Source organism: Dromaius novaehollandiae, chromosome 7, assembly GCF_036370855.1.
Source record: "Dromaius novaehollandiae isolate bDroNov1 chromosome 7, bDroNov1.hap1, whole genome shotgun sequence".
NCBI classification, from domain to species: Eukaryota; Metazoa; Chordata; class Aves; order Casuariiformes; family Dromaiidae; genus Dromaius; species Dromaius novaehollandiae.
In genome coordinates this window covers 3931876-3959514 of record NC_088104.1, presented here as the reverse complement: position 1 = coordinate 3959514, position 27639 = coordinate 3931876, and the positions used below count along the sequence as shown (strand labels likewise).

General features: G+C 40.6%; 1 long non-coding RNA gene across 8 annotated transcripts in view; it reads right to left on the bottom strand.

The window, feature by feature from the left end:
• LOC112981719 (uncharacterized) overlaps positions 1-27639 on the bottom strand; it is a 150868-nt gene that overhangs the window by 4678 nt on the left and 118551 nt on the right. For 4 of the 8 annotated variants that reach the window (XR_010389896.1, XR_010389903.1, XR_010389898.1 and 1 more), the window contains one exon: positions 399-26395. This is a non-coding gene — a long non-coding RNA (uncharacterized LOC112981719). The remainder of the gene's footprint in view (positions 1-398; positions 26396-27639) is intronic. The other 4 variants (XR_010389901.1, XR_010389899.1, XR_010389900.1 and 1 more) reach the window with 4 other exon arrangements.

The following is a 27639-nucleotide window of genomic DNA, read 5'->3' as shown; positions in this document are numbered from 1 at the left end:
ATTAGCATTAACATACCAGAGCCACTCATCGTCTCCACGTTACGCAGAGGACACACAATCATATCTGCCTTGCAGAAATCCAACCGACTATAAACCTAAGGCAATCAGAATTTGGCCCAAAATGCATCTGTGGACTTGCCAGAGCAAGGCACAGGTATAAGGCAGCTTGAAATAAAAGTGTATTTCATGACCAAAGATAAACCGGAGACAAAGAAATCAAAAGCAAAGGGGCAAAAAGAAAAGGTGGACTAAGTCTCGACCTAAGAAGTATTCCCATTACTCAGAAATGATGGGTATTAGGCAGAATTCATCAAGCAGTGTTCTCAAAAGGAGCTGAAGGGCTCCAAACACCCAATCCCCATTACATTTTGATGCTTGCGGGTCTCTAACTGACTTACGTGGTTTAGACTCCAAGCTTTGATGCCAGAAAGAGCAGAATGTGTCCCCTCCCGATATCTGCAAAGGAAACCTGAATCAGCTGCAGGACTAAACGGTACACTGTGAGAGTGATCACGCATAATGTCTCCCTTTCTCTGTGATTTTTTAAAGCACAGAGGAAACCATTCTTGTTAGAGCTAAAAATGGACTCACTTCAGTGTGAATGCCATTATATTGCCTTGATGGAAAAGGAGCAGGTGATCGTGTACTGCAGTAAAGATCAGCATCCTGAAGCTCATATGTAGAAGTGACCAACCTTCAGTTTACATGTTGAATCCTTATCCTGCCTTCCTAAGGCATTTATACGCCAAATCCTCATTTATGTTGGAATTTTAACATGAAAAAAATACTTTTGCACTGTTTGCCATCATTTTTATGAAGAGTCTTAACACTCCTTTAAAACTGATAATTAGCTGGTGACATTTTCAGGCCTAAAAATACATGTGCAAATAGTCTAACAAGGTGTAATGGAGGTGAAGGTGAAGTCAGCGAGGCTCAGCCACCAACGCTGCGCCCAACCCCTACGGCAGGTGACGCGGACCGGGCAAGAAGCAGCCTCAAACAGCCACCGGTCCCTCTGAAACTAACCCCAAAGTCTGATGCAGAATCAGCACATTCCCCGGGGAACCTGCAGCATATTAGTATGCAAAAAGCAGACATGCACCGAGACTACGACGGCAGCGAAGAAAACTGGATTAGGAGCAAAAGAGCCCACTGGAAATGTATCTCAGCGAATGAGAGCAAAACTCTTTCCATGGTGATTTCAGCATCATCTTTTTAGCCCTCTTCTCAACAACTGCCCCATTAAACTGGAGGGACACGGGGCTGAAAGCTTACGCAGCCCGGGCCTTTCTGCTGCCACGAGCTCTTTCTGCTGCACCAAGAGCTGCCACCAAAGCAGGTCCTGTCTGGCAGGTTCGGGACACTGGGCTTGCACGTGTTTCACAGTTTAGCTGGCAAGTTTAAACCTTAGAAAGAGTTTGTTTCACAGAAAATTTATCAGCCTTTTCCCTCCAGTCTATAAACAAGAGGTAATATTATCTGTCTTTACCTAAATACACATATCCCTATAGATACAGATATAGATATAGATTTATATATATATATATATATATATATGTATAGACATATACATACATACATACATATATAGTCTCCTGAGCTGGGAATCAGGGTACCTAGAGGTCTTTCACTATCACAGGGAAAGCACCTTTAAATCCACTGCAGAAAAAAAGTGGTTAGCATATAACAAAAAAACCCTTTTGTATGTCCACATAACTAAGTTTTTCATAGAAAGGTGCACTAATAAGAAACATGCGTAGTTTGCTGAAGGATGAGAAATTAAATTAAATACTTTCTAATATGAAATGGGATAAGCTCTGGGAGAAATACCTTTTTCGGTTACCCTGAACAGACCAAAGCAATATGTTGAAAGCACAGAGGAAGAAAAAATATCTAAAGTTTTACAGAAAACACCTTTCTACATTTTTTAATTCAACAGCAAATGAGGATCAGCAATCACAATATATTCCAGTCATCTCACTAATACAAGCACCCATATGTGACCCAACTTCCTTTGACATAACTAAAAATCACCCTTTTTTTTTTTTTTTTGGTATTATATAAGGAAGATATTGTAATTAAAAGTTGTGTTGAAAACTATTTTAGGGGGAAAAAAAAAAAAGAAAGTGACTATTCCAACTGACAAATGTGGAAACCTTTTATTTCAAAGAAATTCTGGTAGCTCCAAAAATGTGCTGTGTATTTAGGAAAAACAAGCTCAGGAGGAAGGGACAGAGAAAGATGTGAAACGGTAACTGAACACAAACTGCTCAGTTCTGGCCAACACAAGGCTCAGAAAATCCACACAGCAGTCGTTGCAAACCATTGCAAAATGCTGTTTCGAGACCAGGGGAAGAGCAAACTGACAGCGAGGCGGGAGTGGAAATCAGAAAGATGAGGTGCAGATTTTGAATTAGGCTTATATTTTACAAATTCTTAAAAAAAAAAATATTACCATCGTCAACAACATGTTTGCACTTCGAACCTCTATTTTAGCATCTCCTGACCGGCGATCTCTTGACCGGCGTTGCCCACTTTCCCGGCGAAGGCAGGTTTCCTGCCCGCGTACGTTTGGGCCAGCTAGGCAACACGGTCCCCCCACAGAGAAGGTGCTGCAGAAGCAGAAAGCTCAAGCTGCCGCCTCCTAAGTCACCTCCTTGCAAGGGGTCTGAAAGCACCAAGCTCCGAGAGCAGCACCGCGCACTGCGGACGCTACACGACCGCTCCGAGCTGTCAGCGCACTTTCAGCAGATGGATGACTCTGAAGACCTCCAGTGTAGAGGGTAGCGTTAAGGATCTGCAGTTGCTGAGCTGAAGCTGCGATGAGGGATGCCTTCCTTCCACTCGCGGTTATTGAATCTGAAAACCCTCATAGGTTTTGCTGTCAGCGTTGCCGCTTAAAACGGACTGTTAGAGGAATGAGTTAAACAGGAACGACTGGAAGAACTTTAAAGGAAAGTGAAGATGTATCTTCGTCTTTTGCAGGTTAGCACAGTGGCAAAAAATAGAGTTTCACAGAAAAGTAAAAAGTAATCATTCTGTTAAATGCTCGTCCTTGGAATAGCTTTGTTAAAGCCAAAGATCCCTGAACACAGAAGTAAGTACCACACCGAGGGATTTCATCGGACAAAATTTACCATAAGCTGAGGCTCGCTGTGACCAGAAATGCTACTTACATGTTGTGTTTCACTGATTTTATTCCATTTCACAATGAACAGCTTTCAGTGCCAGACAAAAATATTCAAGATAGAAGGAAAACTGTAAAGAAATACCAAGTCAGGACAACATTAGAAACCACAGCAATAAAAAATACTTAAAGATTGCATAACTCATTATATTTGAAAGCAAAATATAGACAACAAATATAATTCTATCACTGTAAGTCTTTCTCATGGTCTACATATATCTATTTATATTATACAAGTAAGGTATTGTATGAACCATCTGCCTTCCCTATACCTCACATTCCTTCACTTACCAATTAAATCTCCATGAACTAATCACTCTGTAAATTTGGCCTTTGGTGTTCAAGGTATCGTTGTGTGCTCAGCACTCTGCATAATGTCTGCTAGCGTTTAATGAGTACAGAATGGCAAAAACGTGGATTGGAACATATGATAAATACTGGAATAGCTAACAAATTTAATGCATAAGTGGTGAAGTTGGCCATATGTCTGGAAGTTTGGGAGAAATGTAGTTCTAGGAAATAATATAATACTAAAAATGTATCTCTCTCTAGAGAGTAGCTTTATTGTAATAGAAAACTACTTATTTTTGAAACATAAGTAACAAGTACATCTCTATTAAGTATAAGGCAGGTAGCCAAAATAGACTAGTATAACTGAAATGGAAAGCTTTACACTAAGAGGAATAGTTTGAATTTTTCATCTTTTGTGAAACTTTCATCTGTGACCTAAAATTCAGGGTGATTGCATCATTCTGACATTGCCCATTTGGAGGTCCATGGGCAAAGCAGGGCTTTGCAGATCATTTGGGAATTAAGTGGCTAAACTCCTCCTGCAGGGACATCTCCCTTCAGGAATGAAGGCTGCCACTCTTTCCTTCCAACCTCATGTTGATATTTACTTCTTCACTCCTAATCAGGCTTCCAGGATCTTTTATGAAATCACCAGCAAGCTTTTGGGTGGTTCCAGCTGGGACAGTACTTTTTGACAAAATGGGCTCATGAATCCACGCAGTGATACATAGCTCTGCGTTCCTCCTCCCCCTCACAGTCCTGCCTGGAGAAGAGCCCATCTCTGCCTAAAACCCGGCGGTCACGTCCTCTCCTGGGAGAGAGCTGCCGTGGTCCGAACCCCCCGAGCGGAAGGGTAGGCTGAGTCCTCTGCTCCCGGGTGAGCTCCTGGCCCTCCCGTACCGGAGCCGCTCTGCAGACCGCACTTAAAGCGCATCGGCAAAGTCCACCCTACGTCAGGAGCTGTGCTTTTATTTACAAGCTGGCTTCCAAAATTAACACTTGAGCACTACGCATGGTTCCCCAACTGACTAAAATGATTTTTTTTCTATTCTACAGTTCATCTGTATCTTACCAAGAAGCACAGCACACGTTTTCCTTCTTCGGCCCAGCTTTTTTTCACACATACTTTGCTCTACTCAGTAAAACATTCCATATAAAACAAAAGGCAAAGCAGCTCACAAGATTTTTGCACTAATCTTCATAAGACAATGTAATGTTTAATGAATCAATCAATGTAAAGTCTCTAGGCAGGAGGGTTCGAAACTCAGTGCCATAAGTGGGCATTTAATTTTGATTTACTGAAGTAGTTATTGCTTATTAATCGGATAACATTATTAAAGCTGAGTACGTGTATGTCAGTTATACATTAATTAGTTAGTATAGTAAGAGACCCTAAATAGCACCAGAAGCTGCTTACACATTCCTTGAATAAATTTAATCAGAAGGAAAGGAGTCCAGGAGCACATTCCCTGATACGGGTGGACGTTCGTACGAAGAACACATTGTTCTGGTAACGTCTTCAGAGAAAAAACTTGACATTCACACACACAATTGATATTTGATAAAGCTGCATGTGGAACAAATTTCAAACAAATATTTTTGTCATCAAATTCATCAGGTATGAACAGGAGATTCGGAAATTAGCTCCTTTCAGAATTATGCATACTTTATGACTGTGACTTAAGGTTGGTTTGGTTTTAAAGCAGCCTCTTCTATTTCTATATATTTTAACTTTCTGTTTAAGTGCTTCTCTGAAATATTCACTGGACACAGCTCAAGGATCAAAACGCTTTCAGTGTTTAACTTACCTTTTAGCCACCCCATCTGTTAACAAGCACACATTTCAGCAGCGTGGAAGCAATCTGAGGCTTATGAAACTAGTCCCACCGGCCAGAAGCTCCCCTGATCGCTGTTGCCAGATCTGCTTGCATCGCCTTGGCCGCCGGTCTGCCTTTGGTTTACGGTTCCTCTCCAACACAGACTGAAATGAACTCTCGTAATTTGGCAGTAATTTTGCAAAGCCCCTTTTGGAAATTTGATTTATGAAAGAATATTATTCCTTTGAAGGTAATTGCACATTTTCACTTAGACACCTGTGACTCCGGCCCAAAAATTAAAGTTACAAAATAAATCATGCTGCAATTTACAGTGTTGAGGTGCTCATTTATTTAGTGTAAGAGACCAAATTTTCACATTCAATATTCTTTGCATGCAGTATATATAATATTTAAAATAAAAATATATCTAATCACTGTAGAGTCCACCTATTTTAGTGATTAAATTGCATGACACCTTTAGGAACAGGATTTGTATGGAGAAGTCTCCTCTCCCTAATAATATAAAGGTTGTAAACGTGTTGAAGTGTTAAAATAAGGCAAGAAACAAAGTTGTCATGTTTAAACTACTCTCTGCAACTGAATACTAATCCCAAGGACTAATTTCAATGATTTTCCTGGTGCTCCCTTCATGCAGTGAGGTAACGAATATGGAAAAGGGCAGAAATCCTGCCCAGGCAGGTGTTAGTCCTCTTTCGACATCTCATCACCGGCCAGTCTGCCGTCCAGCACACAGGTCAGCCCCTTTCAGTGCACACGCGTCCCGGAGAATGTAAAAACAAGTAATAGTCTGTGTCATATGGTGACAAATACAGTTCAAAGTACCATTATCGCTTGTTCTCATGGTGATAATTAATCCCATCATCATTATCATAATGAGAAACCATGTTCAGAAAATGCTGATTGAAAAACTCCAATATAAAAAATACAAGTCATTCACTGCCCTATCAACCTAGCTGGTTCTTACATTTGCTGCTGATTAGCACACAGTCTTCCAAATAATTTCTATACCCCAATCCAAACTTTTCTAGTGTTCTTATGTTTCACTTCATGATTTTTTAAAATGTTCCACTCTAGCATGAAGTGCTAGGATTACACTTTTATTCATTAATTTATGATGGATCTTTAATCAGAATCTTTTCCTGATTTTTTTGCTCCCCTCCCAGTGATGTGGCGAGAGAAAAGAAAAGAAAAGAAAAGAAAAGAAAAGAAAAGAAAAGAAAAGAAAAGAAAAGAAAAGAAAAGAAAGAAGAGCAGAGCAGAGGAGAGAGAGAAAGAAAGGAGGGAGGGAGGAAAGAAGCAAAGAGGGAGGGAGGAAGAGAAAGAGAGCAAGGAAGGAAGGGAAAAAGAAAGTTAGTTAAGGAAATGAGCTGCAGTCTATGAACTGCCAAAATTATATATATATAAAAACATGGTTTTAGGAAACGAGTCAGTATAACACCATGGACTAGCCCCTATGCTGGGGTGGGACATGGACTGGGACGGCTGGAGACAGAGCTGCCAGGCGCATGGCAGTGCCGAGATGCCTCCACAATCTCCAGCCGTCCTCCAGGTTCAGTCATTCAGAGGGCTGCAAAGGCAATTAAAAACACTGCATCTTTTGAGCTCTTTCCTGCACTTTAGAAATGCAAGATGCATTTCAATGCAACTTTTCATACTTCCTTCTGTACCAACAGTCTGAAACTAATAAATAATCCAAGCCTGTCACACACAGGCTACTCTTCAACGAGGCTGATTAGGCAAATCTAAACCACATTAGATAAGCAGTGCATATTTATATGAGATGCCTCAAATTTCTCTCCAGCTTTAAGCCCACAATTAGACATTGTAAACATAAAACGATGTATTTGTGAAATCACGGGACAATATATACCACTGGGAATACGGTCCTATTTATATTAGGTCATACACAAATACACCAAAAAAAATCTACATAATACTATACAATGTATTTTTTCAAATCATATAGCTCAAGAACGTTTCTGAAATATATGCTGTATACACAGAATATATTTGTATTGGAATGACCCAATATTGGTTGAAATTATAGGGCTTTCACTGTAAAAGAAAGTAGATCAGTTGATCAGCATGGTTTCCTGTAGCATTTGATTTTGTCTGAGCATCTGAATACACCTGCAACGTGGCTATATCCATATACACAATCACTATGTGACAAATTAAAAAGGGTCATCTAATAAGCTTAAGTCTCTATAAATCATATAATAAACACCCGAATGAGAAAATTGAATAAAGATATGTTTCCACAACAACTTCATCCCCTTCCATTAAATCCATATTCCCCTAGGACTTGTTCTAATATTCTAAATCCCTAAGTACACATCATTTATTAAATGAAAAAAAAAGCCCAACTCACCCTGCCAGGACATGTTTCTCGCTCTCCCTTTCAGGTCTGGCATTTTCTCTTGCATTGCCAGAACTCGGCCTCCAGGCTGCGGCAGTTCTGGGTGGAGAATGGGCTCCTGCTCCATGAAAAATATCATAGTTTTAAAAATGTTTATAGTGCACATCAACAGGAAGCCAAGAGCCTTCAAAGCTGTTGGGAGTTACGTGTGCGTGTGAAAACAAGCAAAGAGACCCTACCAAAAAAACAAAAAAGATGAGTAAGGAAGAGGACAGGGCAATCGGCTGGTGAACGGGGTGGTCACGGGGAGCACAGAAGACCTACCTGGAGGTTGGGACGATGCTTTCTTGAGGCCAGCAGCTTAGCCTTCTGTTTCCTACATCCTACATAAATGTCTCATGCACTGAATTTCCAGCCAAACAGGACTGCGTGGGAGTTTTCCTTTGGTGTGATCAACAAGCTTTTCCTATAGTGCCTGATGCACGTATTGCAAAAAGTTTCTTTTTCTACAAAACACCATTATCTGAGCAAGAGTAGTTTTGTTTGCAACAAGCTCTCTCTTTCCTAGACAGAAATCTTTTCTTAGCTTACAGCTTTCTAGTTCATGGCCCAGTAAATGTTCCTTTAGAAAGAAAATGAATGTTTCTGTAATTTAGAGAACACACTGGGATTTAGAGCATCTTCTTCACGGCACTCCAATGTGACTTTGGACAAATCACTTTTAATCCCTCTTGGCCTAGGTGTCAGAACTGATTTTATTTAACAGTTTTGATAATTACTTTGACACAGACTGCTCGTATACCAATTAAATTTTTTTCATGACATGAATTTGGAAGACACTGCCAACCCAAAGGAGTACCAGAATGCAGGTAAGATTGTATGATCTGGGGACTACAATGACAGAAGTAGGATAAAATTTAGTAACACAAACTTGAATAACACAGAAAGTTCACCATTTTGAAACTAATCAGTATCATTGTGTATCAGTACACAATCATCAGTATTTCTGCAGACAGAACTTACTGCTTGGAAATAGCAGAGGAAGGCAAAGATTTCACAAAATGCTGGGAATAAGCCACCGATGTGGTGCAACCATGAACACAACAGCAAATGGATCAGCTCAGGATAGAAAACGGTCAAGTCTTCCCATTAGCATTAGGAGAATATTCATGCAGTTGTGCAAGCCCGTGTTAACACCATGTCTGGATAACTTGGTGCTTCAAATTGTTCATGCACAGGAAGAAAACTGATCAAAATATGGAAGAGGATCAGAGAAGGCCTACAGAGATAGGCAGGCTAAAGGTGAACCTTTCTTAAGAGATGGGAAGGAAAGAAAGTGCTTTATTTAGCCCAGCAAAATGAACGAAGGCTGGCACTTAAAACTATTTAAATTCACTAGACGATATTGGTGCAAATATGAATAGGCCTATACTGACTATAGATAAATTTTCACTGTTAGAAGAATATGTCTAAATGACATCTTCAGATAGCAGAGAGGTTCTCCTATAGTAGTAATGGAGGCAAACAAAGGACCTAATTTTAAATTAGTTTGGTCACTTTATGAACTCAATTCCATCGTACAGTTGCCTGGAAAAGCAGGGGACTGAATTTGATAGCCCCTGCTGTCACTTCAAATATGCTGAATATTTCTAGCCCATTGAATGATATTGGAGCTGAGCACCTAACATCCTTAGAGTCCCTTGAAAGTCCCAGTCAGAAAGAAAAGACGTGAGTGAAGGCATGCAGTGTATTGGTTTTACTGGCACTTGCTTGAATTGAACCTGTCACCCAGGAGAGACATCCACATTCCATACATATTCTCATAAAGCTATTATATCTATCACATCTCTATAAATATAGATGCAGCATAGCCATTACATATATGCATCCTTAGACTCTACTGATATGCACATACTCACCATATAAAAATAGTCTTCAAATTAAAGTGTAAATATATGTTTGAGGTTCATAATGTTGATATCACATTAAACAATAAACATGTGTGCAAAAGAGCATGTTTTTCTATTCCCACTCATTCTAAATGCAAGTTAAAGCATCCATCCATTTTGCTACCCAGCCAGATAGCATAGAAAAACTGTGATGTTAAACTAATTTTTCTAATACTAAAACCTTCCATCTTTTGCAACTAACTCATCTGATTTCCATGATCATAAAGAACTGTATAATATTAAATTATAACAACAGCAATCAAAGGCATGGGGAGCAAGAGGATTCTCAATTGCAGCCCATGCATCACTCAATATCACCACAGAAGAAGAGATTGAAAAGCACATCAATTCACATAACTTCCTCGCAGTGCCCATTGTCTTTTTCAGTTCCTAATGATGCTGAAGTGTCTCCATGATTAAAATTTAAAGGCTTCCCAGTAACCAAGTAATTTGCCCAAAACTCCTTATCTAGCACTCACCATGAAGACTCTGATTTTAATATACCATTAATCAAGCTCCAGCCAAGTTTACTACTGATACTTTCAATTACGGAGGAACTAACTTCATTCTTCTCAGTGTGTCAGTGAGAGACCACTTCCTTGATTAGCCATACGCCCTAAAAACAGATGGATAACAGAGTTGGGCTTGATGCACTTTACCGAAAGAACTATTTGTTGTGAATTGCAAATCAGTAAACAGAATGGGATCTCTTGGTCGCAGGATATACTTAAGCGAAATTTGGAGCCATATATTTCATACTACAATAAAAACATTAACTGATATCGGTTTTTACAGTGTAATAATAATATATGATTTGATTGCATGTAAGTTAATGCAATGGTGAACCTAACAGGCAATTCCTAAATATCAGCATATTTTGCAACACAAACATTTACACAAATGTGCATGATGCGTGCTTAATTTAAGCGTGTGAATAGATCCACACTCTTCAATAGGACATCTCAGGCTCTAAGTGATGCACGTGCATAAGTGATTGCAGGATCAGTTATCAGAAAATGATCCCCAGTACGATTTATAAGAATTCCAACAGATTGCAAATAGCTATGATTTGTCACACAACATCTGGTCTCTTCTCTCTGCAATCAAACGGACAAATGGAAATAACAATACAGGCTGTGAAAGCGCAGCTTGTACAGAAACAATTTGAGAGGAAGGCACCCACACCTTACTACGCCGCAGTGAGGGAATTCGCCCAGGACTGTGGGGCTCAGTTAACAGAGACGCATCATTTGTTGGAGCTCGAACTTGATTTCTACCAAACAATTTAATTCTAACATGATCAGCCTAGCTACGGCAAACACTTCAGGAAAGCCTTGCTAACCGAGATGAAAGTGCCCTTAGTGCCCAAGGAAACCCATCGAGCTTTGCCTGCTCTGCAAGACAGACAGGTTGGGTGGCAGCCGTGACAGCCTGACTGTCCACGTAGGTCACCATGCGCCACCCTCTTGTCAAGGCGGAGGAGGCAGAGAAGCGGTTAGACAAAATTGTTAAGCTTCACTTAAATACATCAGTAACTTTATTCTCATGCACTCGGTTCTGAACGCAATGCAAATTGTATTCCCAGAGCACGAGGTAGGGATTTTTTTCCTTAACGCACCTCCCATCACATTGTAAAACTGCAACAACTGTCTTAACAGAGGAATCTAAGGCACAGGTAATTATGAACGCAGCTGAGATGTCATGGCCAGATTGGAAAATCTACCTGAGAGGTTGCATCTAGGAATATCCAGCATAATGTTCATATCTGTGCAATGCAATTTAAAGAAAAATAATATATACGAGTTATGAGAAAATTGTGACTGTATCTTCTGTGTAAACAGCAAATAAGAGATTTTCACTCACAGCATTATTCAAAGTCTCTGAAGGGCACTGTTCACTGGTGATCTTGATAATTTTGCCTATCTGACTAAAATGTGTCGGATATTTAAGAAAACAGCAACGATGCAATTCCTTGAAACATCTGAGTTTGCTGTCATTCAAGCCTGGCCTTGGCATATGAGTAGGCATTCTCTGCAATAGTCACCTAAACATTTTAACTCATGGGCATGTTGTGTTACCCGAAGGCAAAACCTAGCATCTCCAGAGATCAAGGCTGCAGTGGGCACGTGGAAGCCTGTTTTATTCAGAGGAGGGACACTTGGGTAAGAAAACAGACTTCCTCTAGGACGGTGTCCGAAGAAACCAAGGATGTGGGTTTTTTCAGACCATGAGCAAACGCTTTGCTTTGGTATGTCCAACTTAACCCTGCCCAAGGAAGCCTGGCACAACCCCACAAGCAACGTGGACAAGCCAACGTTTAGTCAAGAATCTTTCCTTCTTGGTGTTCACCCAAAACAAACTTCCCAAATTTCTACAGCCTACTTGCCTTTTAGATTCTTTTTCTCCAACAGTCATCAACAGTCTGAAGTGGAATAGAGAAGTCACAGAAAAAAAATTACTAAGATTTTTACTGAAGTCGTTCTTTATCCTAAACATAGTAATACCTTTTTCTAAGATTTACAATGTTAACCAATTCTTTTCTGTCAACTAGCAATTTTTTGGCAGATCCCTTTTGCATGATTCATGAAGGACCAGTAAAAGGCTAATTGTTCAAATTAATTTGCGTAAATGACTAAGCAAGAGATAACAAAATTACATCTGCACTTGTTTGGCAAAGATTCAATAGCAGCGGCCCTGTACTGCCAGCTGCTTCCAGACAACACTCTTGCAGAAATTAAAAGCTACAAATATTAATTAATACACTTTTTTGGTACGTTAATTTGCACTGAAAGGTTCCGGAGTACAAAACTGCTGAGAAGATGAACCATGATAATTAGAATTAATGGGATGGATGCATGTTTTTTGCAGCTGAAGTTTTAAAAACCCATGAATGGAACTGGGAACTTGGAACTGACATTCTCATAAATCTCTATGATAATGCCGCTATTAGTATTAGAAGGATTAAGTACTGTGGCTCCAGCGTTATCCATCACATGACACATTGTATCCCATCTGTCACTGCAGCAGCTAAGACATGATAGCTGTCCTTGAGGAAGCCGTATGAAAAGCTTTGGGAATTCAAGGAATTGTGGTGCTGAGTGTCGGCCCGCAAAATGAATAGCTCAAACCTCTGACTCTCCAGCAGGAATAATGGCCAGCGCTCTGTACTTGTCAGCTTAGTGCTTTAACAAATACTCCAACTATGGTATCTGTATTTAAGTTAAGTTAAGCAGTCTGAATTATAGATAAATCAGGCAGGGAAAAAAGAGCAGTCAAATGTCATAGATTTTCTCTTTAATTCATTTCTATCTTTGCAGGTTGGATGTCTCTGGAACCATTTTTACTGATGTTCCCCCTATTAATTTTGCATATTTTAGGGCGGTGAGCACCACCGTAGCACTACTCAGTAAGTTGGAATAACACCGAAGTTTTACATGAAATTGCTAATGAGACCATCTACTTACTTCATGAGGTTATCTGCACATTATCGTGATGCAAATCCACTTGTACATGGAAATGCTATTATAAGAAAATGAAATTTTAGATGCATTCCATCTTTAAATCTTGCCTGTCAAATTAACTTTAAATTTTGTCTTAGAGCTTTCCAGACTTCTGAAAAATCATTTTATTTTTGCGTTATACAAATGCTTTTCACGGACACAGATGCAGTGACACTATGCTACCTATTTTACTAATTAATGTTTCAATGCTAAAAAAATCATAGAAAAGGGAACTCCCGAGCTTTCAGAAGTGAGAAATCCTTATGCACGATTTTTACTTGCATCATTAATGATACCTGCGTACAAAGTAATTTATGTGAAAGATGGGGCAGAAGGCACGTGTTAGAAAGACGAGCCAAAGGAGAGGCAGTAGAGATCGTCTTGGGAAGGAGCCGCTTCCCAGCACTGTTCCCGTAAAAAGCCGGAGCGGGGCGCTTGGCTGGCCAAAGCCGGCAGAGCCCCAAGAAACGCTGCCCTGCGTGGACGGACGCGGGCGAGAGAGAAGACTCCTGGGCTCCATCCAGAATGTATTGCACTTAGGCAGTTTGGCAGAAAAAATCAAAACTATGCTTTCCCAGTTTCTCAGACTCTCAAAACTTTAATAGCTTATTTATCGACGCTGATGATGCCACACTTCTAATCACCTTTACAGGACAGTCACCGCTGAATTCAATGCACTCAGCTAAAGACTATGCAGTATAGAGAATTACTATCTTTTTCTTTTTTTTTTTTTCTAGTAAAGTCTCTAGTTTATAAAGTAATGTCAGCAAAGGCAGGTGATCAGCAACTTTAATTTTGTCCCTCGTTTTCTAACATACCATTTTCACAGACTATCCTCGCTATTATTCCTTTACTCTGAACTATTGGATCATCCTCCCCGTCCACAATGAGACAAGCCGGCTTATATTCGGTGTGACTTGGCTGCACAGGCTTAAGAAAATAAATAAATAAAGTCCCATCTCCGGTGACATCATCAAGCAAAATAAAAAATTCTTCCTGACCCTGATCCTCCGCATCCGGGTTATTAATACTGTGCCGCCAGACTGCCCCCAGCCTCGCACCCTGCAAGGGCAGAGCGAATCGTCCCATCCCCGGGCACGGGACCAAGGCGGGAGCCCGGCAGCCGAGCGCGGGGACTGACCGCTCCTTTCCAGCCGCCCAGGAGCAACCTTTTCTGCGTCCCAGACGGCACAGGAGCCTGAAAAATCACAATATACCGCCTTTTAAAGCTTACCTGCATAATAACAATACAGAAAGATCCACGCTAACCTATTAATTAATGCTCATGATAGGATATGTGAACAGTTTTTCCTCGCATGCTGTGTAAGATTTACGGTCCACAGTCCACCCTGTTAGGAGGGTAGCAACCACCAAGCCTCAAGAATGAGTATTTTCTCCCTCTTTCTGCACCCTGAAGAAGAAGGTGTATGGCCTGACACAGTAACAGAGAGGCAAAACTGCTCTGTTGGCGTACAGCTGCCACACGGAATAAGCTGCTCAAAGAGGTTTCGAATCAAGTCGTATCAGTGATTAAAGAGAAAACCAAATAAGCTGGTGAACTGCAACACAACAGATAACACAGAAGGAAATAGGAATGTGGATAAAACAATACAAAGCAAAACCAGCTCTTAATCACATAAATTGGTTAAATACAGATGAAAATACAGAATAATATTATTTCAAGACCAAGAACATTTTGCATTTCTGTAGCAAGGTGCACCTAGAAAACCCAAGGCACTCTACAGGCACTTCATACATATTTGTGGGTTGCCATCTGCAAAATCCCAGTGAGTTAGCTGCTATCGCTAGAATTTATAGACTGGGAAATGAAGCAATTTGTCCAAACCCCAGAAGGAGCGCGCAGCGAAGGGGGCCGGAGGCAGCTGGGGTCTAGCACCACAGCCAGGGACCACGGCTCACGGCCGGCCGGGCAAACGGACAGACGGACAGCATCCACGGCTGGTGATCACCTGAAATGCACAGAAGAACAACCCTGGCCTGATTTTTTAATCACGTTGGAGCAGATATAAATGGAGAGACTGCAGAAGGCCATTCCGAGCAGTAAGGAGTTTGATGCCGAGGGAATTTGAAATACATTCATTGCCTCTATGCTGTCTCATTAAAGCTGAGGATAATTGTGGTGGCTATTTGATGCGGGCTAGTCTGGTGTGGATTTCTGCCTGGCTTTAATCAGGAATTCCTTCCTGCACCTGAAGAAACTTTAGAAAACAGGCACATGTTTCTGGCAAAAGTTTTGGCTTTTTTTTTTTTATGGTGCTCTCTTTGCCATGTCATGCAACTGCTTCATTATAAAAAAAATCCTGGCCATTTCTAATGCTAAGGTTCATACTGACAGCAACATGAACATGAGGAGCTTAATTATTAATTAAATGAACCTCCTTTAGGCTGTAATAATAGACCAGCACTACTAAAAAGAGTACTTAGATTTGTATTTATGGGCCTCTACTGAAACCATTTTCCTTCCCTTGGGACAGTCCCTTCATCTTCCATCCCATCAGTATTATATCTTGCTGTAGAGGATCAAACTTGTCACCATCAGCTGTAGTCTGCTTGATGCAGAAACTGGAAGTTTATTACAGCGTCACAGAACGGCATTCATCTATGCATTTGCTAGAGCAAAAAGAAAAGCAGTGTTGTTGGTTTTAAATACAAGCCTTTGCAATTCAAATAGTCCCCTTCTTCCAAAAGCATCCTTTACCTCGAACTCATCAGGAGCTACCCAGATATTGGAAACATTATGCATTTCTAGAGATCTAATAGCAGACAGTAGGAAGCTGTCATCTGAAACTAGGGGAATTTGTGCCACAGGGCAGGTATGAAATAGGCCTCAGTGGTCAGTGAAACTAATGTACCTAAATATGCTCACTCAAATCCAGTGCCCACAAATGCCATATGGGTGAGTGAACTGACTTTGCAGAAGCAGTTGATGGCTAATGGGTGTCCCCTTCTCAGTATACGTCCAAAGGCACTAAGAATAGGAACAGCTTTTAAAAATCCAAAAACAGATCTAAAAAATAAGCATACTGTGGAAAATGTGGGTCTATCCATATTTGCTAAAGGTTATTATAAATAGGTTAACTGGAAGAATATTCTTAATACATTACACTGAAAGATCAGAGTCACACCTGCCCTCTTTGGCTATCAGTGATGAAGAGATTTACTCGGTGCTGGCTCATGTCTCCCCAGCATTGATAGCAACTGAGTAACTCCTGAAAAACTCCTGTATTTTGGATCTTGGCACTAGCAGCCCCCAACTCTTGCAGCCCGCCAAGAAACACCCACCTATTTCTCAGCTCCCCAAGCTGGCCTGCCCTGGGACACCCTGCCAGACTCTGCGGTATCGCTCCATTGCCCGTGGGAAAATATGTGCCTTGGACTGCTCAAAATCCTTTGAATTCACCTTTAGCACTACAGTGAACTTCAGCGTGAAAAGAAGTTGTGTTCCAGCCAAGAGTTAAACTCTTGATAGCAAGCAATAGATTTGTCACACACATTAAAAAAAAAAAAAAAAAGGATAAAACAAAACACGACTAAATTAGACTATGCCTGACCTCAGTCTTTTTTCCTAGCAGTCTCTTAACAGTTCTTGGAAGCAGCTTCTGCTGGCAAAGGCAAGGTGCTCGCGCGGGAAGAGCTCAAGAGCAACGCCCTCGGAGCAGACACCCTGGCAGGGTCTTCTCCACTGCTATGTCTGAGGGCTCTCCAGTTGCTGCTGAATTCAACGGAAAACACCAAGCATCTTCCCAGAGCCCATTTATCCTCCTCTAATGGAAGGCCTTAGCTGTGCTTTCACCTTGCTTTAAGAGGTCGGCCTCTGTGAGAGCGCTAATGGAGCACCGGCAGGGTTATTTGAGGACGATTCTCCTTTCACGCGGCAGAGAACACTCCCAGGGTTGATTTTCTTTACTCACTTTCTTTTCTTTTCCTCTTAGGAAGTCAACTGAATTGCAACATAATAATCTGCAGACATATACTGTAGTGTGGTCCCTTCCTGTTACACAGCAGTGCTCATTTCCTAGTGGTTTGCCAGCACTTTACGGAGGCCCCGGGTGACTCATTAATATGCCCTAGTAGTTACAGGAGTCCCTGAGCCACAGACTCTAAATAGGACCAGGTGGCACCCGCGGCTTGGTATTATAGTACACTGTATTACACGGAGCACTTCCAAATACTTATATAATGTCTGTTTGGGGCATCCAAGTAAAGGCTTAAGGATGGAATTTTTGAAGTGATAAGAGACAGTACAGCTTGCATCACAGTTTAATACAAACTTCTCTATATCTTTATGGTGCTTCTACTTTCCTCACCATATATTCAAAGACCAACCCTCCAACATCACCTAGCAATAATGAACACTCAAGGTTAATGGTCTTGACCAGCATGATGAACATCAGTACAGTAACCGCTCACATTTTGCATCCCCTCCATATCATTATTTGCAAGGGCATATTATTTGCTTTGCTTTCCTTCTCACATTTCCATCTAAATGGAAAATGTTGCTACCATAATGGAAACAGAAGCAAAAAAGTACCAGACTGGCAGCTGTAGAAAACGAAGTCCTGGGTTTCTGTGCAGCACAGAGGTACCACGTGTGTCGGCAGGTCTGCCTTACCCAAAGAGCTTCCCCATATAGGTGCTGTTCTGCGGGACCATGCCAGGGGGTGGCAAGAAAGAAATGATGTATATTTGTGCACCAGAGGTTCTAATTCCCTCACACACCGTTTCAATAGAAAAAGACACCAAGAGCTTTACAAACGTGTTGCTAATTATACATCTCATCAAATGCTCGACACTTGCACTCACGATGACCGCAAAGCACTTGTCTGCTCCACCACCTCGCCCCTTCCTGGGTTGCCCTTTTAACAGTCTCTTATGCAAAGAGACTTGGCCTCTTAAATATCTGAAGTTTGCCAGTTTAAAAGATTTAAAGTATTTTTAAAATAGATTTTTTTGTGCTCTTATCTTTCAGGAAAACCTTCACTTATACTATTTTTTTAATTAAAAAACAATTGCTCTGGGCTATGAATGCCAAGTTTTAGCCCAGAAGGAATTTTTATTGCAGATATAAACCCCTGGAAATCAGAGTATGTACACATATACTACAGAGCCTGATAAACCCTTGACTGTGATGCTGCTACTGAGGGTTGCTATAATATCTGATGACAAAACTGACAGATTACTTCTGATGAGAATGTGGAACCCTTTTTGTTTTTAACTTGACCCTGAAGACATGTCATAACATTTGTAATATCTGCAATAAAGTGTCAACTATACTGCTGTAAGACTGCTGGAGCTTGGAGTTAAGTATTCGGTTTAGTGCTCCTACAGCTTTCAATTTAAAATAAAAAAGACTCTTAATTTCCTTTTGGACAGTCCAAACTCAGTATAACACTAATTTGTCTTGGCAAATACGAAGCAGTTGTGGGGAACATAACTACTGGAAAAGAAGTCCAGAGCAATAGACAGAATAAAACAAACCTACCAAAGCTTTCTACATAAATTCGAGATGTACAGTTTAGTAGAAGGAATCTCAAGAAGGGATTTGCAATAAAGCGAGTGTCAATGACTGCCTCAGTGGTAGGGCTAGCTTGAGTTCAGCAGTGAAATAAAACTCTAACATCCAAGCTACACAAGGCTCGCGAAGTGTTTTAAGACTGGGTGAGGAGAGAGAGAAATGCCAATAACATCTCCCATCCCATGTAGCCAGACGTGGTGTCTTCTAGCCCGGTCATTCAATTCGGGGAACGGGTCAGACCGGGCTGGTCTCACCAAACCCCTCATCTTCTGTGCTCTCTCTTGTTCTGTCGTTGAGCCACATTGGCCACGATGACCATAAAACCCCCTAACTTTGCCGTTACTATAAATAATATCTACCGTTTGACCAAGAGACCCGCAAAGTGCAGAACGGCATAAAGAAGCTCCGCTTCTCTGGTAAAGTCATCCCAAAATTAATAGCTCGATATAAAAGTGAGCACCACGCACTATGCCGTGAAAGACAATATTTTGTTGCCACTAACAAGGGCTGATTTCTTTGTCTAAGTGTACAATATAGTAAAACTAAGCTTTATTTCCCAAGAGATGAAATACTTCATTTATCTGTGTAACTTCCTCAGACTTTATATTCTTGTGTGTTTCAGGACTTCAGTAGTTGCCTTCTTGTAATATTTCAGCTTTTAAGCTGTTTTCTTGCCTCACTGAACTCACATAAGATACATCTGAAAGCTTTAGTACAAATTTACTTCGAATAAAGTCTTCAATTCATTTTCATGGCACCAAAAAGACAGCTTTAATAACTGCAATGACAAATAAACTGGAAATCATTCCAGGCCTTTTCACTTAACTGACAAGTAGAACGCTCTCATAATGAGCCGCAGGTTTTACGTTTTCTCTTTGACCATAATAGCTTCATTTAAGAGCGTCAGACCCTGACACTTCATCATTTATCTACATTATTTCTCATCTTCTTTCAAATAAATTATGGAATACTAGACTGAGCACATAAAAACAAAGTGACTTGTTATCTGTAAACAGCAAGATAAATTGTCCAGAAGTTCCTCATTTAGTTCCTTTTAAATTTAAGGGCAAGTTATTGGTTGTACCTTTTTTTTCTATCCCAATTTTTTGCATTTTTTTACAGCCATCTTATTCCGTTGCCAGTGGCCTTTGTGCAGCCATCCAAAGCCTGATGATAGTGCAGAAGGCATAAAATAATTCCATTATCCCAAGGTTGGCCAGGGTAGTAAAAGGAAAAGGAAAAATATTGAAAAAAATCAAATAAACAACTTACATGGGTATTTCTCTCCATCTGTAAAATTCCTCGTCCATAATACATCTTGTCATACTAGCAAATGTGACACATCCAAAGTAATGAACAGGGCATCTGTAACTGTAACTGTAAGCCTTTAGAAAGATAGCTCTGATATTTACCCTCAGCATAAGCCCCCCTTCTCTGGTAAAACACATTAATTCTTGTCTTAAAGCTGTGTTGAACATCTGAAGTTCACATTTATTTTATTTTAAAATCATATTGTCTGAAACACAATTAGCAACACTGCATTTACATTTTAATTATTAGTGACGGATGAAATTAAGAGAGGTTTGGTTTAATAAGATTACGCATCACCACAGCACCTCCCCTGTGAAAAGCCACCGAGCGTGTCTACCCAATGGCCCGAGGTCCGACAACCCCCCCAAGCTACGTCCAGACCCAAAAGCTGTACCTCCACGGCTGTAGCAACCACCTTCAGCGTATTTAACCCTGAAAGGGCTGATCAGCATCGGTGCCATCTCGCATCGCACCCTGCGGAAATGGCCTCAGAGCCCTTCCCAAATGTTAACCCTTCCCTTGGAAGAATAATTGTATTATTCCAGTTTTTCGGATGGGGAATCTGACACACAGCAGGTCTATAGTGGAACTGAGATGACTGAATCCAGTACCCTCAGTTTCCACTATGTTTTTAAGACAAGGAAAGAAACAGAAAAATGAAAACTAGGTTGGAAGCCCTCTCAGAATGGCTGATTCTTTTCATTTTGAAGGATTAAAAAAAAAACCCACAACAAAACCATAAAGAGACTTTCTCAATGGATTCCATCTGTATCCCCCACCCCAAAAGAGCCTCTTCCCCAGTATTAACACCATCCTGAAGAAAACAAGCAGCCGAAAAGAGACCAAAAAACCTCAGATTGCTGGGTAGGACACCTTACCCAACAGAGCTGGCTTGGCTTGAAGCTGTAATTTTGGTGGCAATTTTAGGTGGAGTCTTCTTTGTGCTGCACAGTCAGCCACATTAGGAGGTGGGGACATTCCCTAGGTGCAGAGCAAGCAAACCCAAACCTTGCAAGAGGCCAAAGTTCGGCTTTACCAAAGAAAACTATACAGTCAGAGAAGGACTTCCCACAGCATTCCTTAGTACATTTAAGGCCAAACCTTGATCTGTCCCGTTTTGCAGGTAATTTTTGTTTCAAGCTTTTTCCTTCACTCTCTTCTCCAAGCTCACGCTGTTGTCACTGTGGGCACGCAGCCATCTTGCAATTCAATCATGTTATCTATGCAATGCAGGCAACAATCAAATAAAGACAAAAATAAGAGTTTAAGCTGAGGTTCCCATCAGCTGCAATTCCATACACATAACATTTTAATTATATCTCATCTCCAGTGTAATAGTTAGAGATGCCATTTGATACAGTTTTTTTTTATTTGAAAAATTAAATCTAACTAAATTAGCAAAAATAAAGTAGTAAAAGTTAATTGGGAATTATCTACTCCAAAATAACTCTTACTGGTAAATGCTTTGTGTGGTTATAAAAGGCTGATAAATATAATTGTATTTATGTAATGAGTATCATGTTTAATTTACTGTACTTGGTTGTTTTATACACCATTTTATGAAGGTCTCATACTTGAGCTTCATATTATTGCTTGTACTGCTTTAAAAAAATCCCGATCAGCTGCCGCACACAGGAAATGTCCAACAGACTTTGAACAAGGTAGCGATTAGCAATTTGTCCAGAGAAATATTCAGGACGATCTGCATCTGTGTGACCTAGAAATAAGGGCGTTTAGTAACACTCTCCACCCTGATGGTTCATGGCTAAGTGGCTTGACATAACAGGCGGCGGTCTGGCATATGCAGTCCCTGGTTGAAGAAGGGTGATGCTAATCGCCGAGCTCCCCATCAGACCGGCAATTACGCACGACGCATGACAATGGGATAATGCTTGCTCCTGGCAGCACTCTGCCCTGCAAAAGGGTGAAATTTCCTTTTTCGCTTAATCTTCAGTTAATACAATCTTGGTCAGATGTTTTCACATTCCAGAAAGCACGAGTCAACCAACCACTGACTTTGTGGGTTTCTCGGTTTGCTCTGTTTTAGGAATAGACTTAAGACAATGAGACTTTTATGTTACTGTTATTAAAAATTATACACAAAAAGCCTTGGCATAACTCCCCTGGTAGGGATCTTTAAAACTGAGCAGCACTACATCCAACGCTGAAAAACTGTACATGCTCCATACATGTTACATATCATCTATGACACAGAAATACCCAAAAGGAACGTAGGATTTCTCTTTTATAAAGTTTTCTTTTTTTGAGGAATATTTTTGAGTATACTTCCATCATATGCAATACAAACCGTCTGTGTGCCCCCAGGCACTCAGGGAGAAAATAATGCTCTAAAATGAGAAAAAATACGCGTAGAACTGTGGCATGTGAAATTCCTTTCAGATATACAAGTAACAGGACAAACTGTACTCTTAAATATCTTTGTTCAGCTCCTTCTGAGGTTCATGGTAGGCATGCCTTTGCTTTACAGTTTTGCTCAAAAGTATTGTCCTTAAGTTACTGTCAGAGGACTGCATCAGGTACGTGTACTTATCTACCCAGTCATAGCGTTTGCCAAATAAGTTCAAATTTCAAAATATATAAATATTTATCAAAGCTAAGTCATGAACTCTCCTTTTTCTTTCGAGCAGTGACTAAGTTCATTGGTCCTATATACTTACTACTTTCACACCATTTTGGCAATGGCCAAGAAACAAATGAAGAAAAAAATTTTTAAACTGTCTTTTATTTAATCTGACTGTTGAAAGTTTATTTAATCTAAGTGTTGGAAACCTCTGCAGATGCAAGATATTTGTTCTTTATTTATATCACGAAAGTGTTTAAAGGGCTGGACAGTTTGCTTAATCTAAATTACCATTCATGAGTCAAGCAAAGAGTTTGGCTCAAATCTGGGCCTCCATGTTAGCAGAGCAAGTTCTTGCAGGAACAATCATCACTTTGAACTCACCCATCTTGTAGCCAGAACAAGGTCTTCTCTGATACGGTTGGTGCGGGACACATAGGTAAAACCTGCTGTCCAAGTCCTCTTAGTTTGACACAGACCAGCATGGAAATACAAAATTTTATCAGTGCTCCTCATCATGACTGAGTAAAACATACAGTTAATTCTTACTTCCATTATCAAGACTTAAGAAAAAAAATATCCAAAAGTTTAGCATCTCAGAATAGATAAATCTGAACCCCAGGCCCTGATCACTATTGAGAAAATCCCGTGATTAGCGTGGGACTGTTATGGGTATTACTGCTTTTCTTAAGGCAGTCAAATAGAGACATCAATGTATTTTTATTTTTACACTACATTTTTAAGATTGCTGCATGATTTTTTCATATCTAGCTAAAGATCTTTGACTGTCAGGTGCTGGCAACACTATGAGCCCACAAAAACCCCTAGTTCACATTCTTGGTGTGCACCATATGCAGTAGATGCATTTTCTTCAACCTACTAGCAGGAACACAAGTGGTTAAGGACCTGTCTCCATCCAGTGCTGTCCTCCAGCCAACGTGTGCCACAGGACACCTTGGCACTCATTCTCCTCTCTGTCCCCATTTACATTGCAGAAACTTATTACATTCTCTACCTACCTGGACAAATCATTGACAGCATCCTTCCTCCCATTCAAAAACCATATTAAAAATTCATAACATTATAAAAATGGTTAATATTAGGCATTTAGACTTGCTTTTAAAACACTGCCATTCACAAGACAGCTAGAAACTCACTGAAGATCACACTCATGAAATGACAACATTTTGGGATCTGAAGACAAGCACTCAAAATGACTATCGAAAACTGCAAGGAACAGATGATTTAGAAACTCTGACAATACTGCACTGCTTTTAGGCAAAGAGTCCAACCGAAAAAAACCTCCTTTGGAATGAGCTGATTGGCTACGAATTGGCAGAGATGATTTGTTGACTTTGGAATACCAGAAAATCACCATATACTTTTAATTAGCAAAGGACATGTTTCCCTCCAACTCCCCCATACCTACTCCAGCGTGGCCTGGTTTCTGTTTTTTCTGTTGTGGATGCATAGCTACAAGATTTATTGTATCAGATTAAAAGTAAAGGCTATTAATGCCAGATTCCATAGGGGTTTTTTGTTAAGGCTTCTTAGTTATAGTTTATTTATAAATTATCATCCTGAGGCTTGTAAAAAGGGCTTTTTTCCCCCTCTTTTTTTATTCTAGTGACATTGTAATTTATATTGCTGGTATTTCCATAGAAGAAATCAATTCAGAATTACAATTTGTTTCATTATAACAGGAGCTAAACCGGTGTGGTGGTTCTATACACAAGCTATTAACAGGTTTTACACTATTAGAGTGCCAGAAATTAATATATTCTGCACCAAAACCTAAAAGAAAAAAGCCTGCTAAAGAGCAGAAATGACTGTGTAGCCAAAGCACCTAATGCAAGAGGAGTGGGAGGCAGGAGCGGTAACAGAGCAGGAGCCCCCGGGAGCACCTGATTGCCCCCATCGTCTGCATAGATCACAGCACGTACAACTACACTAACACCTAACTACACTAACTAGCTACACCTGAGATGTGTGGTTATAACCTCCTATGTGCCACATACTACTTTTCCTATAACTTCAGTTCAGAACAGTGTCCTTACATTTGTCTGAGTTTCTGCACCAGCAAACTTGGGATATTTTATAGAGTAAAATTAGTATTTGATACAGACATAAAGGATAATAATTAAACAAGAACAAAAATTCAAAGGACAGCAAGCACTTAGGAAAACAGAGAGCACAGGCCCCCAAACAGCATCTCCTCCCCTCCAGTTGGACGCACCGGCACAAGCTGGTAACATTACCCAGCTTCAGTGGGTACCAGCAAAAGCCACTGAATGCAGCATAACCATAAAGTGCATCATAATTACAGGAACATCTGTTCCAGATGTTTTTGATGTATTGTACATAACCATTTTTCACAATAGCCAGCAAAAGTTTACATTTCTTATCTACAGCAGATTGATTATTATTACTATTATTTCAAGTAAAATTAGTTCTCATTAAAGGTACTAGATGACAACCCTAAAGACTCAGAGCCTTCATTTATTACCCACAAAAAAATACTATAATGGCCCCAGCAAGGCAGCTTTTTCTTATTGCTGCACCAACACACATACTCACAATATTACGGAAGAACTTAACCTGAAAGCCCCCAGTCTGAGGAATTTTAATGCATGCCATTGGATCACCTAGAGAAGTCCTGAAATGGGCACATCAACACACAGCCATACGCAGAATAACTAAAATTATGGTGTGGGTTTGTTCATATACTAACTAACTTGGAAGACACAGAAGTGAACACACCGATTACAGCTAAATCTAGATCTGAAGTAAAACTGATAACCTAACAGAAAATGAAGTCCTTAAAAGGTCTGTAGACTGATTTGGAAATGCACAATATTTGAAATAAAATACAGCAAACCTATTCTCACAAAAAATACCGATCTTTTTCTTTTTGACACAGTGTTCGCTGCCCGAGACATTGGAATAAGGCAGTGAAAAATAAACCAATTAAGCCCTGATGAGCTTGAGAAGGTATGCATGCATTAGTTTCTTTTTCTCCTTTAAAGCTGTCACATTTCTCCTGCTTCTTGTGTTTCTAAACCGTAAAGGATTCCTGTGTTTCCCAGAGACAAAGGATGGGCTCGAAAACTCTGTCTTCTGAAGTGATGAGTTAAAGAACACTGCAGGAGTACTTGCCAAATCATACCACCATTATTAATTCAGGCATGATGAAAGTGTTCATTTTAGCTATAATCATGTAATTCATCAAAATACTACTAGAGCATATCATTCTGAACTATTACACTGATATAGCACCTTATTGCACCTTCACCGAAAGCAGGAAATGTATTTTTTGATGCTTATCTACTGAAAAGCAATTCAGTTTGGGATTTTGGAAGCACTATCTTATGTTACAATAAAAAGGAAATTTCAAACATATTTTCTGGTACTTGTATGATGTTGTTATTATGTATTTGGGTGATTATCTCCAACTATGAAGTTTTAAAATGACAGAGTACTGAAATAGTGTATTTTTCCGGTGCTATAGGAAGGAAAGATTGGGTTATGAATATACAATATTGGATAAAGTTTAAATGTAGATTTTGGTCTGTCTCTGCCCACCTTTAAAATAGCTTTGGAGGCCAAATGCTGTCTGGCACAAGAACCTTTTTAAAAAAAAAGTTATTTGGAGTTCTTTTGATGACAAACAATAGTTGTAAAAACCTGAATCCTGTGATAAATCTCGGAATGGTAAATGGAGTAATAGCAGCCGGGGCTCCGTCTGAACCAAAGATTCTCATCTTGGCGCCTCGCGTTGCGATTGCCCTCTTGCTCTGCCTATCCGTCTCTCGCCCAGCGCATACTTCTGTGAGCAAGCCGAAACTACAGCAAAAAAAAAGAAAAACAGGATGAAACGTGCAATTAAGCAGAGCCCCGCTAAGTAGAGGCCTCGCTGATCCGGGTCCCGAGTCAGCCCGCGTGCCTTTGGCACGGTGCACGCCGGCGCTGCAGCCGGGCAGCCCGCGGAGGGACGCACCTAGGTAATTCCCAAAGAACAAAAGTCCTTAATTGTCCACGTCCGGAAAGCGTCATTATTACAAACGGAAAAGCGAACAATTATCCATTCCCACCCTCGGGTGAAATCAAAGAGAACAAGATGAATGCATGCTAGGCGCATAAAGGGCTACGCTTGGGAAGGTTGGGAAGGAGCTGCCGGACCCCCTTCCCTGCCGCTCAGCCCCGGAGGGCGCGCGCTCCTATGGGGGTGGAAAGCAGAATTTGGGGAAGTGGGGGTGCGACGGACAGACCTTCTGAAGGACCAGGGCTAGCATGACAGCTGAGGAGAGCGAAATCATTTCTAAATTGCCCCTGTCTATCCTACCAATACAGTAAAGCTACAGTGCTCCATCCCGCTTCGCCCATTCCGCTGCACGTCGGCACAGCAGATACATCAGCGTAGACTCGGCGCTTTCCCTTCAATGTGAAAACAGAAAATACAGAAAAAAAGAAGCGGCTGTTACCGTAAAGACCGAGGAACGTAACCAAGTTATCCACAGAGATTCAGCAATGTATTGGAAATCTACTTTTCAGAGGCAGCCGGCAGACCGTGAACTGCGTGAGATTTGCAAATCCGGAAATCTCAACATGTGCTGAAATCTCAGAAGTCCAGAAATGGACCGAATGAAATGTGCAGAAGTTGAAATTTAAAAACTTAATTCACAGTGCAGAGCTAATTAAAATCACCTCTACAAAGGTGAGCACTGTAAGAAGAGATGTGGGTACAGCAAAAAGATGCAGGTTATTTCACCGTTTCTGAGGGAGAGAGCCCAGACTGCCGAAAGGGTAATGTTCTGGAAAACGGGGAGCAAGAGCAAGCAGGATCCAGATCCATATGCTATAGGGGACACTTCCAGGAATATTTAGATGCCCAATTTCCATTGAAACACTGGAAAAAAAGCTAGACACAAATATTTTAAAGGATCCAGGCCAGTAGGTGTAGCCGTTGGTTACTCCTACGGTAATATAACGTCAGACTCTTCTCTCAATTCCAGTAAAAGGAAAGACAGTATTTTGCATTACTGCAAGTGTCCTTCTATCCCAGATGTTATTTATCATTATTTGATGCT